This window comes from Aphelocoma coerulescens, chromosome 3, assembly GCF_041296385.1.
Source record: "Aphelocoma coerulescens isolate FSJ_1873_10779 chromosome 3, UR_Acoe_1.0, whole genome shotgun sequence".
In the NCBI taxonomy this organism is placed as follows: domain Eukaryota; kingdom Metazoa; phylum Chordata; class Aves; order Passeriformes; family Corvidae; genus Aphelocoma; species Aphelocoma coerulescens.
In genome coordinates this window covers 92881434-92894930 of record NC_091016.1, presented here as the reverse complement: position 1 = coordinate 92894930, position 13497 = coordinate 92881434, and positions in this window count along the sequence as shown.

The following is a 13497-nucleotide window of genomic DNA, read 5'->3' as shown; positions in this document are numbered from 1 at the left end:
TAGTCGTCGAACTTTTCCAACAGAATACTTTATTAGTCACTCATCTAGAACATATACATTACTGGGGCCTGGAGAAGACAGAAGAAAATAAAGATATTTCTTTTCAAAATCCAAAATCACAGAATCATAGAACAATTTGGGTTGGAAGGGACCTTAAAAGCCATCTGGTCCAATCCCCCTGCTGTAAGTAGTCTATTCAATTAAAAGGTGTGCAAAGACCAGTTGACCAAAGGAGAAGGAATCATGCTGAATTTCCTTATTAAGCAACAAAGATGAAATCCCAAATTAATCCCTTTTGGGAAGCCCTGTTATTCCATAAACAAATGTGCTGCTTTTGACATACAGTCAAGAACTGTATTCTTTCACCCTCTATAACACATTGACTTCCTTCATAGAATTGACTATAGAATTTGGCAATTTTACTTGCTTCTTGGGCTTTTCCCAATGTTTGATTAGAATGTAAAAGAGTTGTTAACCCAGTGTAAAAAAAATATATATATTCTTCTAAGTACAGCATTTTTAACATGCTGAATTTTTAATTTATTTTGAAGCTTGTAACTTACTGCTAAAATGTCTTTGGAAAACTTGAGTAATATTTAATAGTCTGTCATTTTAATGTAAATTCTTTCAGCAGTTCAATTCTGAACTGGGTTTGCCTTAATTCAGTTGTTCTCTAAAATTCAGTTTAAAAAGTGCATTAATGCTGTCAATGGATGCTGACTTTTGACTTAGAAAGCAAAGCAGATTAATTGCAGTATTTAATGAAGGGTGCCTCTTTTGTGACAATATAAAATATCTCTTGTATGTAAACTGTTAACTATCATAATGAATTATTTGCTGACTACCCCTTTTTAAAATCAGGTTTTGGGCAATCTGTCACTGAAATTGAACAATATCATCCAAACATTGATGCATTGTTCCAAAAGCTAGATCTTCCTCATAAATCAGCAATAGATAGGACTTCTTTCTGAAATAAAGTTGTTTTCCTATCAAGACTGGTCAATATGAACAAAACAGAGTCAACAATAACATGATCAGTTCAACAATGGGAGGCATAACTCATTGAAAGCAGCAAATGCTGATTGCACGCATTAAGAAACTGGTAATTATAGAGCTGACAGAAAAAAAGCAATAAGGAAGTTCAAAAGGATCTCAAATCAAGCTTTCCTATTGTACCATCAAAAGTTTATAGTAATTTGCAGATGTTATTTTTCATCATAAAACATTTCATGTTTAGAGACTGTCTAGCCCTTTTATTTTACTGATACTGTGTTTAAAAGACTGTATCTCCGAAGCAAAGTGGGATTGAGGTAATAAATGTAGATTTGTAGGGAGACAACTGTGGATATATTCATGTCTACTTTAGTCTTGCTGCTCCCTAAGATCCTTTTTTGCTTTCATTCAAAGATGACTCTGATATTCACACTCAGTCAACACAAAGCTTGTGCGCTGTGCACACTGCAAAGACCCATGTCTGTGTCCATGGGTGTTCACTGCCTGTAGGGTATAGAGAAAAATTGTATCTCTAATTTCACATATAAAACTTGCAGAAAAACATATATAAAAGAGAGTAAGACATTAAAAAATATTAAAGAGAGTTGTCTGGAGAACAGACTTTCTGGACACCTAATTGAGGGTCTAGCTGGATTTTGTTTAAAGTGAGATAATAGCCTGAAATGCCACATCTTACAGTAAGCATAGGTGCATAACGTATTTGAGGGTCAGTCATCTTCCAACTGTAATGTGAAACTATTTGAAAGTTATCTATAGACCTAATAAATCAACTTTATTCCTAAAAGGAGAATAAATGTGACTACTCCCCAGATATGTTACATAAATATTATGCCAGACTCAATAAGGGACTGTCTCTTGCTCTTTTATTCACGGATTTTTTTTTTTTTTCTTGCAGGAAGGAAGCTACTAAAATCACAGCAAACCCTAGAATTTTCAGGCAAAAGTTAGTGTTGTTTTCATGTAGTCTTAAATCTCAGTGTGATAAGAACATCTCTGAAGAAACCTTTATATCTTTGCATTGAAGGCAGCTAGGGACATTCCAGACATTCTGAGACTTGAGACTTGCATTAGTAAGAGGAGACTCCTTTTTGAATGCTAAGAGGTTTTTCATGGTAGCTGCCTATCCAATTTATTTAAGACAAACTGCACTGGAAGGAGAGACCACTGCTCATTTCACCCACTGAATTGGTTCTGTATGGCTTTTACTTGATCTAGGATTGGAATTGTAATTCTAAAAAATTACATAAAACTTTATGAGGTAAAGCAAATGAATAGTATGTTTCATTATTTTCTAATTAAAATTAAATGCCATAAGAGCAAGAACATTGTTTAAATGATGGACAGAGCTTGGAAGAAAAAGCAGCCCAAAATTACCACCAGAATGATAATTAAAAAGGCTAGTGATAAGGAGGTTTATCATTATTTTGTGAGGTTTTAGTGGATGTAATGAAAATTATCACAGAGCTGTGTCATACTGACAAATGTGAGACTTTGACCTCCACTGAATCTGAGCTTCTGTTTTATTCCACAGCAGTTCATTCTCTTCTCCCACTGTTCCAGTTATATTTCTCAACCCCTTGCTGTGAGACCTTTTTCACCTTGAATAAAATACAGGGGTTTTCTGCCTGCACTCAGAATACCCCTTTGCATAACAAACCTGCATGCAGCCCTTCTTGTTCCTCTGCACTACAGTAATAGCTTTTTCTCCTTGTTTTAGCTTGTACCTTCATCTTTTGATCCTATCTGTTATGTTTAGGATAGAGTTCATGACAAACAATACCAGACCAAGAGCCTTTAACAGACTTTTGAATCTTCTTCAAAATGCTCACAGAAGTTTAACTCATGTATTCTTGTGTTGTCAATTTGGTTTTATTATATTCTGGGGAGAGAAGAGCAGATGCCTGTTATGTACTTGTGATTATTTCTTATTGAAAAGAAAACAAAATAATATTTCCAGAGAGGATTATTAAGAACAACAATAATAATGACTGTTCATTTAATAATAAATATATTTCATAGTTATGCCATTTTTATGTCCTGATGTAAAAGCTTCACTTAAGTACACTTTTAGTTTAACATCTTGATTAATGTTGGTATTAATAAAATCTTAATTTTTAGGCAAATATTGTTAAATATTTTCCTCAAATCTATTGCTTCTCAATAAAACTGCTGCTAAGTAGCCTGCACCTTAAGAATAAGATAGGTTTATTCCTTTAGACATCACTCATATAACTAAGACCTTTTGAGGCTAACATAATGCTCACCTATGTTTTTTTATTCATTTCTGATTCGCAAAGCCCATAGGAATGATGCAAAATGTGGGTGCAGAAACAAAAATATTTAATCCAGCAATGACTGTGTATTGTCTACACAAATGTCTTCCTGTCATTCTCTTCTATTAAACACAGAGGACTGAAGAAAACAAATTATTAGGGCTAGCTCATGATAATCACCTTATACAGTACTTCCCACTGGAGTTCCTTAGGAGATCACCAATTGCAATCACTGGGGCTTTTGAAGGTGTAAGAAATTAGTCAGGAGGAGCAAGGACTTTTCAGGTTACAGTTTAGCTTCTCCAAAATTATACTGTTTCCTGGTAATTCATCGGAATGATTTATTCATAGAAAGGTTTCCTTTTTCTGAAAATGTGAAGTCTATCTGGTTTTCTCATGATGCCATAGTTATTACCTTTCCAATTCCTGTTAATCTTGTTGATTGAATACATACCTGTTATTCTTCTAAATGTTGGGAGGTTTTTTGTTTTATGAGAGTCAGATTTCATTTTCAGAAGCTCCCACTTTGGCTCTCTAACCACTTGAAAAGCACTTTTTATTCTGATTTTTATATTCCTCTGAATTTTTATGTTCTTATTTAATTTCTTTCTGCCTCTGTCTTTTGCATTAAATTTTAGTATCAAAACAATAGCTATGTCCATTTTTCATTAGTATAGTAGTCCTTGAATCTATTCCTGTTTACTGATTAAGACTAATATCAATAAAGAAATTGCTTCATGAAGCACTTGAGCTGAACTTTTTCACCTTGAGTAGAAGGTGTGTTTTTTATGCAAAGTACTGACCTATTTAATTCTGTTTTGCATTGTAAGTAACTGCAGCAGCAGTTGTTGGCCTGTCTTCAGAGGCCTTTCTCTATTCAAATTTGGGCTTAGTTCTTCCACTACACACACGGCTCTTATGTGATTAATATGCAAAAGAACAGGTTTGGTTGCACATCTTGAGTACTGCAAAGTGTATGAAACAAGAATATTCTTGACACAGAAGTCAGAGTTGGATCTATAGTCTGAAAATTGAGAACTTTTAGAAGCTGAGGTCTGACTTTTTACTCTTGTCATCTCTCATGCAGGAGTTGCAGGGTCAGGAGGGGAAGAAGAGTTCTTATTCATGGAAGAGTCTCAGTTTCTTTGGGGAAAAGACTGGGAGGACAGCTATAAACACAACTGCACAACTAAAGTGGTAATTCCACACCCATGAAAAACCATGTGGATGGTAAAACTATAATCTTGCAAAAGGAGGGAAGCAAACACAGAGCTTGTGAAAACAGTATGTGTGTCCCTAAGGCATTATGTTTTCTCCTGGAGAAGATGAGTGTCCTGTGTCCTGAAAGACATATGTGCCTTGTCCTAGAGGATAGTGTGCAAGAGCCATAATTTTACTAAAGCTATGATGGTGAATAGGTACATGATAAAAGAGATTATTTGATAGTGCTTTATTAGCATGCTAATTTGGCCATAAATCATCTGCCATGTTTTATACAGCTGTCATAGATGGCAAAAAATGTCTCTAGTTTTGGTATCTTGATACCAAAAATGCTGTGCTAGCTTCAGTCTTCTCATGGCTTTCCTAACCACCTGGGAAAGGCATTATGAACAGTTTAACCATGTTTTTTATATATATCATAGAGTCATAGAATCATAGAATGGTTTGGCTTTGAAGAGACCTCAAAGGTCATCTACTTCCAGTCCCCCTCCCTTGGGCAGGGACAATTTCCACTAGGTATTATTAAAAAATTAGTTCCATCCCTCAATTAAAGAGAACTATAAAAGTTAACAAACTCTTTCAAAAGGAAAATTAATGCAGAAAGAGCACCTTCTGACCAGGAAGGAACTGTTTCTCAGACAGCTCAAGTGTTTGGCACTCCATGCACTCCAGCACCTCAGAAGCACAGGCAACCTCATGACTAAAGATAATGCTTTATTGGACTTTTACTTTATAAACATTTTAATGTATATTTATGACAAACATTTCCACATTCATTCCATTTTTTCTTGTCCTTGCTAGCTAATTATTTTTCTAAACTATCTCCTTAACTGGTGTATTTTCTTGTTCAAATTTTCTAAAGAAAATCTTTATTCAGATGTTGCTCAGACACCAGCTGATCTGCCTCTGCCTTTGGACTGTGATGTGTCAGCACCAGCACACACTAGAATTGCACCTGATTATTGGAGAACACTTGGTTTTATTGTGACAATGCCTTTCTAATTGCCCTTATCAGGACAGGGCATAGAGAATTCCCACTCCACTTGTAACCCGAAGATCTTATTATTCTCTCTTCAGTCAAATGTAATTTTGTTTTCATTGCCTTTCTCAGGTCACATAAATGAGAAAGAAAGTTCCCCTTTTCATTAAATTTGATATTTTGCCCTCTCCTTCTTCGGGCAGACCATATGTTAAAAAAAATTAAACCATCATTAGGTTTGTGGGGTTGCTGTTGAAGAGGATAAAGGCTCCTCTTCACCTTCCAATACTTGAGGGAGATTTGTAAGAGAGATGGGGACAGACTTTTTAACAGAGCAGTGATAGGACAAGGGGTAATGTTTTTAAGCTAAAGGATGGTATATTAGGTATAAGAAAATTTTTTTTGTGATCACAGTGGTGAAACACTGGAACATTGTCCAGAGAGCTGGTAGATGCCTGTGTTGGTTCTGGCTGGGGTGCAGTTAATTTTCTTCAGAGGGGCTAAAATGGGCTGTGTTTTCTATTTTTGCTGAACACAGGGTTGACAAGATGGAGGGTTTTTTGTTATTGCTGAGCAGGGCTTGCACAGAGCCAAGGCCTTCTCTGCTTTTCATGCAGCCACAGTGGAGAGGAAGTTGGGGGTGCTTGGGAGACTGGGAGGAGACCCAGCTGGGACAGGTGACCCTAACTGGCCAAAGGGATATTCTAGACCATGTGACATCATGCTCTGTACATAAGGTAGGGGGAAGGGGGGACATTTGTACTGATGGTGTTTGTCTTCCCAAGTAACCATCACAGGTGATAGGGCCCTGCTCTCCTGGAGATGGCTCCCATGGGGAGCACTGAATTAACGCCTTGTTTTGCTTTGCTTTGTAGCTTTTGCTTTCCCTATTAAAATGTCTTTATCTCAACCCACATGTTTTCTCTCTTTTACCCTTCCAACTCTCCCTGATTCTGTGGGTGGGGGAGTGAGCAAGAGTGCTGTCTGGGGTCAAACCACAGCAGTCTCCCATCCCTGGAAACATTCAGAATCAGGTTGGATGGTGCTCTGAGCAACTTGATTTAGTGGAAGATGTCCCTGCTCATTGCAGGGGGCTTGGACTAGATGACCTCTAAAGGTCTCTTTCAACACAAACCATCCTGTGATCCTATTACTGCTTTTCTTTAACCCATGTGCAGGGTGGCATGTCTGGCTCTCTGCCTTACTACCAGGAACAACCATCGATTCTTCACAAACAGCACTTTAACCTTTTAGGTCAGTGCTGGCAACATGTTCCAGCTGGAAGGCAGAAGCACGTGGGGAGGCCCTTTGAAAGAGAAAGGAAACTGAAGCTAACTCCGTGGGAGTACTAAATGTCTCCTGATAGAATTTAGAGCAGTGTTGCCAAAAAGAAAGATTGCTTTCCACAGCAATTTTGAAAGGACTGGCAACAGTGGGGCAGGGGTACCTTCAGAAAAAGAAATCCTTTGTTTAATTTTCAGCTATTATAAACTTCAGCTTATTTAATGTATTTGAAGCAATTTTAAAATTCTGTTCTACAGAAGAAAAAAGAAAATAACATGGGATTAATATGGAGCAAATTAATTTACATCTTTTACTGTTTTGCTTTAGTTGTGGAGGAAAGAAAATGTACTTATTCTTCTGCCTCTTGAGACTTAGTCATATCCTACTGTATCAAACTTCCTCTTATGTGAGGTAGAAGTTGGATTCAACAGTAGTAATTGAAAACTTTGATGTGAATTTGGAAAGAGTCTTGCAATCTTACTTTGAAACTTCTAAATACCAAAAATTTAGTAGTCATCAAAAGCTGATCTGTTGGCTTCGCAAAGCCTGTGTTGCACCCCTAACATTTTAAAGATAAAAGATTCACTCCATTTGAATGAACTTGAAAATATTTGAAAACTAATGTGACATCAACTTTCTAAATATAAACAGAGTGAAGAGAGTGAACTCCTTCCCACTTCTTGGGAAATTTTGGAGGAGAGAATAAAAGCAGACAAGGGAATGGTGACCACTGCTCTGTGTCCTGAACATTTCAGAGGCATACTGTGTGGTACCACAATCCAGAAAGAGGAATGAACCTTATATGGTTTTGCAGTAAAAAGAAATTGTAAAAATGTACAGCAGAAGTGGAATAAGTCTTCAATCCAGTGAGATAATTCATACAGAATTTCATAACGCTCATTTTAGAAACTTCTGTATGAAAATCTCAGTCCCAAAAGTAAACATCATCTAATATATCAGCTCAAATAGCTATGTGGATTTTTGTCTTTTATGAGGACTATTAGGGGAAAGATCTGCACCTCAGAGACAAGTGTATGTGTTACTGGAAAAATTTTGTGCAAGAGGATAAGTCCACTTCAGCATGTCAGAAATAAGATGACTATTTTCAGATCTCTTTTTATAGTTTTTTACCTAGGGAAGCCACTGCAGGTAATACATCCACCTGCTCTTTTCCTGCCCTCTGTCCCCAAGACATCTTTTATTGAAGGACTTTTTCCACCAGGTTTTCAGACACCATATCTTCTCCCTCAAATCCAGCATCTCCATTGCAGTGCATGCATTTCCATCCCTAAATCCCTTCTTCTCTGTATTTTTCCTGACCACCTTTCCTTCCCCCCGCACTGATGCTCCTTCCTCTCTGCTAGGGCTGTGCTCATACCTGGGAGCTGGTTCATGGGTATTTTCCTTTCTCTGGCAAGGACTGTCTGTATGATTTAGGGGTGTTGTTATCCAACAAGGCATCAACACCTGGAGTCAGCTGTGGTCAGCAAGAGCCTTGGACAGTGCTACTTTGTGGTTAGGAGACATGGAGCTTATGCTGACCTAGAAGAGTTGTAGGTCTGCTCCAGGCATGCTGGCAACTGTACTCTGTCATCCTGCTTTAGAGGGCTGGCTGTGATCTAAGAGACAGAGAAGGCGTGGGAAATTATTGCCATCTTTCCTTTTTTTTTGATTAATGCCCACCAACACCTTCCTAAATCAATACTTTTCTAGTGATTTAAGCATGTAAAGTGTGTGGCTCTTGAAAGTTATGGGAGAACAGAGCAATAACATCAAACTTAGCATGTGGCCTCAAAGACTCACATACAAACAGACTTGAATTAAAAAGGTATTTTTCTGGAAGCATTGTTTTTTGTATAAATGAACTATTAAATTACTTGAAAACTTAATCAGTCTTCTCTTGGCCAGCTATTTATTTTGCAGGGTGATGCCAGAGAGGATTAACAAGAACCAAATATGCCTCTGTAAATGTCATTAATGGTGTTCCTGCTGAAATGTTTTTTTCAGTCTGTTACTGGGGCCTATAGAAATCCTGATTTAAAAGGATGTTGATACAATTATTTGGAATTAATTATTTCAAACGAAATAGAATTGATAATTTTGGGAGGTATGAAATATTATGTACAACAGCATCAAACTTTTCTATAGAGGCTGTTTTTCAAAGTTATGTTTATTATTCAGAAAAATCAAAGACATAAGACAGGATCAAAGTAGCTGTACTTCAGAATGACACAGAAGGAGGGCAGTGGGAAGAGAATCAAATATTCTGACCTACTTCAAGGCCCTTGGGCTCTCTTTATATTTTGGTTGAAGGCATTAACAAAACAATATCACATTTCTAAAACCCAGCATCTTTTGAGGTAGTTTATATCAGTGTTCACACTTGTTGCAACTGTGATTTTCTGAAACGATGTATATATGTAGGGCAGTTATAGTCACAAAAACACAGGATATTTTACAATGTCAGGGGTTCATCTCTCCAGCCTCCTGCTCAAAGCAGGGCTTTGATGTTTTATGAGGTTGCTTTTACGTTCAATTTCCATAAGGGAGGCTCTTAACAACAAAAGACAAACTTCTGGCCTAATAGCACTGAAATCTTATCTATATTGATATATGTCTGCTGTGAATAAGCATGTGGATATGAGGTGGTCATGGAAGTATTTTCTTTTGCACTGATCTCTTTAGTGCAAGAAGTATTGCTGATTAATTAATTACTGTTAGTGTCAGCCAATATTCAGGATCCAGTAAATAAATGCATACTTACACTGTGATGAAAACACTGTCTTGAAAACAATACTGGTGTTACCATTTTCTGACTGTGACACTTGTGGGCGTTATCCCTGTTATAGTTGTATTATCTTTAAGCATGCTGTTGTTTTTTGTGTCTCACACAAAATAAAAAACTAATTAATATTGTTCTTCAGAAAAAAAGGGGGAAAAGCCTATGTAAATTACACTAAAACCTGCAGATCTAAGAGAGTTCTGTAAGTTTGAACTTTCCTAGGGTTATGGCAAGGATACAATTCCAATGTTGTTTTAGAAAGCTATAAAGAAAATCATCCTTCCTTTTTTAATTTTCCTGTATTATGCAAGTACAAGTCATGCATTATCCTGTTTGGGCCCTGTTGATCCTACAGAAATTAGTTTTTCTTTTCAGTCTTGGCTAGAGCTTTTCTGATAGCTGACAAAAAAAAGGGATAAAATTGTTTATTGTGAGAAGAGGACAAAAATAAAATAAATATATTACAATAGCTGCATTTGATAAGATCTTGTTTTCTCTGTGCTAATATGCATATAATTCCCTTTCCAGCTTTTACAAATACAGCTATCAATATTCCCTTGATCTGACCATAATATTTTCACACCTTGAATCCTTGCATTGATCCCATTATTTTGTTGCTGACTGCAGGATCTTATTAAGTTCTAGTGAAAGTCTTATTGACAATTTGAATTTTTCACTGTTATCTCAAGTCCCTAGTCTTTTGTATTTTTCTGTGGATGGAAAACTTCCTTTTTGTGCAAGGTTCTGGCCTGGCTGAACCATCTGCTCTTCTGTTTCCCTGAAAAATGTACTTTTCATAGGAAGTTGCAGCAGGAAAACCAGGCATAAGGAGGAGCAGAGAGACTCCTTACTTTGGTCTTTCTGCAAAGGGCAAGTTCTTTGGAAAGAGATTTGGATCTGTAACTTGCCATATTTTAAGAACCATTCAGATTTTAATAAAATAAACAAAGTATAACTTGCTATAGGATTTAAATGGGGCAAAAGTTACTTCAATATTATTTGATTTTAAATCTGGTTTTGTGGTAAACAGTTTCCTTCTCACTATGGAATATGGAAGTTCAGACAATTCCATTTAGCTGTTATGGGTGCAGAAGATTTTGTCTGGGGTATTTTTTTGGGGGTTTGTTGGGTTTTGGTTTTTACTTGTTTGGTTTGGTTTGGTCTTTTTTATGAGGGAAATTCAACCTCTTGCCATCAAGTCAAGCATTTTGCACTTTCACTTCTACAAGCAAGAAATATCTAGGCTGGAAATACTCTATATTATTTTTATAATTAATTTTATTTTCTTCATTAAAAAATAAACTTCTTAATTCTTAGTCATGCCATTGAATGTTGCAAGGGGCAGCTTGGGCCAGGTCCTATTTTCTTTTTTAGGAAAAAGACAAGGTGCCAAGGTACCAAAACAGTGAAGACAAAGTAATAAGAAAATTTTCTGATATAAATGTTCCTAGAATAGGAGTTGTTTCTTGTTTAACCAGCTGGCCATGTTTAATGAAATTTCCAGGGAGTTGTCCCTGCAATATATCCTTGACTCTATTTCTTTGATCAGTCCCTTACAAAAAAAAAAAGCATACCACTATGACATTCAACACCGCAACAAAAACCCCCAGAACTGGGGCTCGAGCTAAAGAAGTCTATGTTCACCTGTTGAAACCACTGCTTTTTTTTTATTGGCAATCTTCCAAGCTCAATAATGATTAGTGAATTAGTGTGTAGCAAAAATTTGTGATATACAAACTTTCTTCAGCTGTTTCCAAATCTAAAATGAATGCAATCACCAAGAGCTTGCAACTCTCTAATTAGTTTCTTCAGAATGGCTAATTTGATTTCTGCGTCCACAGACTTGACTGTCAGATATGAAACAGTCAAAGTCACTGAATCCTTGAGCAGATGACCACCCAAGTCTCACCCTTCTGCTTGAACTACCAACGTTCTATGTCAATGTCATCAGTGTAGTGCAATGGTTGTATTGCTGCTGCTGTTAATAGCATTTTAGCACTTGTGCCTCATACTTCATAGCTGCTGGGATTGAGGGGATGGATAAGCATCAGGAGCTTCATCTCAGTGCTCTCTTCATCCCCTTTCCCATTTCCTATATTTTGAAACTTCCCAAAAATGTCACATAGGTCCCAGTATGCTCCTTTCCTTCCCAGGTCGGGAGGTTCTTGAATCCTTCACTCTCTCTTCTGTTTTAGCTATCTCCGACAATCCACCTACAGGTATTTTTTTTTACCCCCCCTTGCCTGTACGTACCACTGGAAAAACTACCTCTGGAGAATCTGCAAGCATCACCTCTCCTCCTTCTGTCCACTTGACATTATGAACATAGAAAAGTCTAGATTTGAAGGGAGAGTTGGAACTATTTTTTTCAACAGTGTTTATGCAGTCTGTGTCACAGTTCCCCTTTTCAATTTGCCTGATGTATAAACATTGTCCCAAATTTTTAAATTTATCAGATGGGATTTTGGAACAGACCATTAATACCACTTTGTTTCAGTTTCTTGACCAAGTGAATAATGTCTTTTCTTCTAATGCTGTGGAGTGAAACAGAAAAACAGACTTGATGGGGAAGTCACTTTATTTCATGAGAAAGTCTGTGTGGAGAAATTACAACAATGCATTATTTGTCATTCAGATTTTAGGCAGATGCCAAAAACATAATTCTGGTGCTACAGGCTTTTTACTCCACTCTGTACAACTAAGAGTGAGATCTGGCATCTCTGACTTGTTCAGCAGCCTTATGAGCAGGTGTGATACTTTTGCCAAAACTGGTATTTACTTAAGTGAGACGAGCAACAGCTGACATATTTCTCCTACAAAATTTTTGTAGCATTTTGTTTCTACATCTCTCCTTATGTGAAATTAAAGGCAAAATGTTTTATTGCTGTGTACAAGTTATATGTTTGACGTACTTCCATATTGTGTTATGCATTTCTGTATGTCATATAACAAAATGCAATGCAATCTACATGTCAAAAATATTCTATTAAGCCTTGAGGCACTTGTGGGGGACATTAAATGACCCTGGTGTACATAAGCATTGTATTTCTGGCCAAGTGACAATGAAAAGACCATGTATTTTATACAGTGTCCCATAAAACCTACATCAGTATTTTTTTGATGTGTTCCTACTGTATTTATTTTTTGTAATCATGTAAGGAATTTTATGTAATGTAAGGAGCACAGATATAACTCATTGCCAAGTACCCTCTTTTTTTTCTACTCTAGTTGATTTTTTTTGTTGTCATTATTAAGAATTTTCCTTCCATAAATGGGAAAAATGCACCTACCAGGAATATCAATAATATGTTGTGGGTAAAGGACATTTTATTCAGTACTAAAAACTGTGACATTTACAATTTCTTTGTTCCTCAGCATACAATTTTAAAAAGGGAAGTCATGGGTATTTTTTACTAGGTTCTTTTTATTTATCATCTAGTACATTTTCCAAGCTTCAAGAAACTTATTTTTTATTAAATAAAAGCAGAGGTTCTTAAAGAATCATGTGACTTCAAAGCAAGGACTTAATATAAAATATTTACTTTTTTTCAAGGCTCACTGTAAATGTACAAGAGGCAGAAATATTTATTTTCCCTGTAAAAGACTTTCTGCTATAGAAAAGGACAAAAAAAATGATCAAAATTAAAATGTCTTAGTTTAAATTCAGATTATTGCATCAACAGATAATCACAGTAGCTGTAAAGATCAGTGATATAAGAGTAACTATGATTTGGTACCCCAATGAGGTTTTGCTATCTTCAAGACTACTCCTATAATATCATCTAATGCCATTATGTCTCATGATATCATGATTATAGAATCCTAGAACCCTAGAATGATTTGGGTTGAAAGGGACCTCAAAAATCATTCAGTTCTAACCCCCCTGCTATGGGCAGGGACACCTTCCACTAGACTGGATTGCTCAGAGCCCCATCCAACCTGGC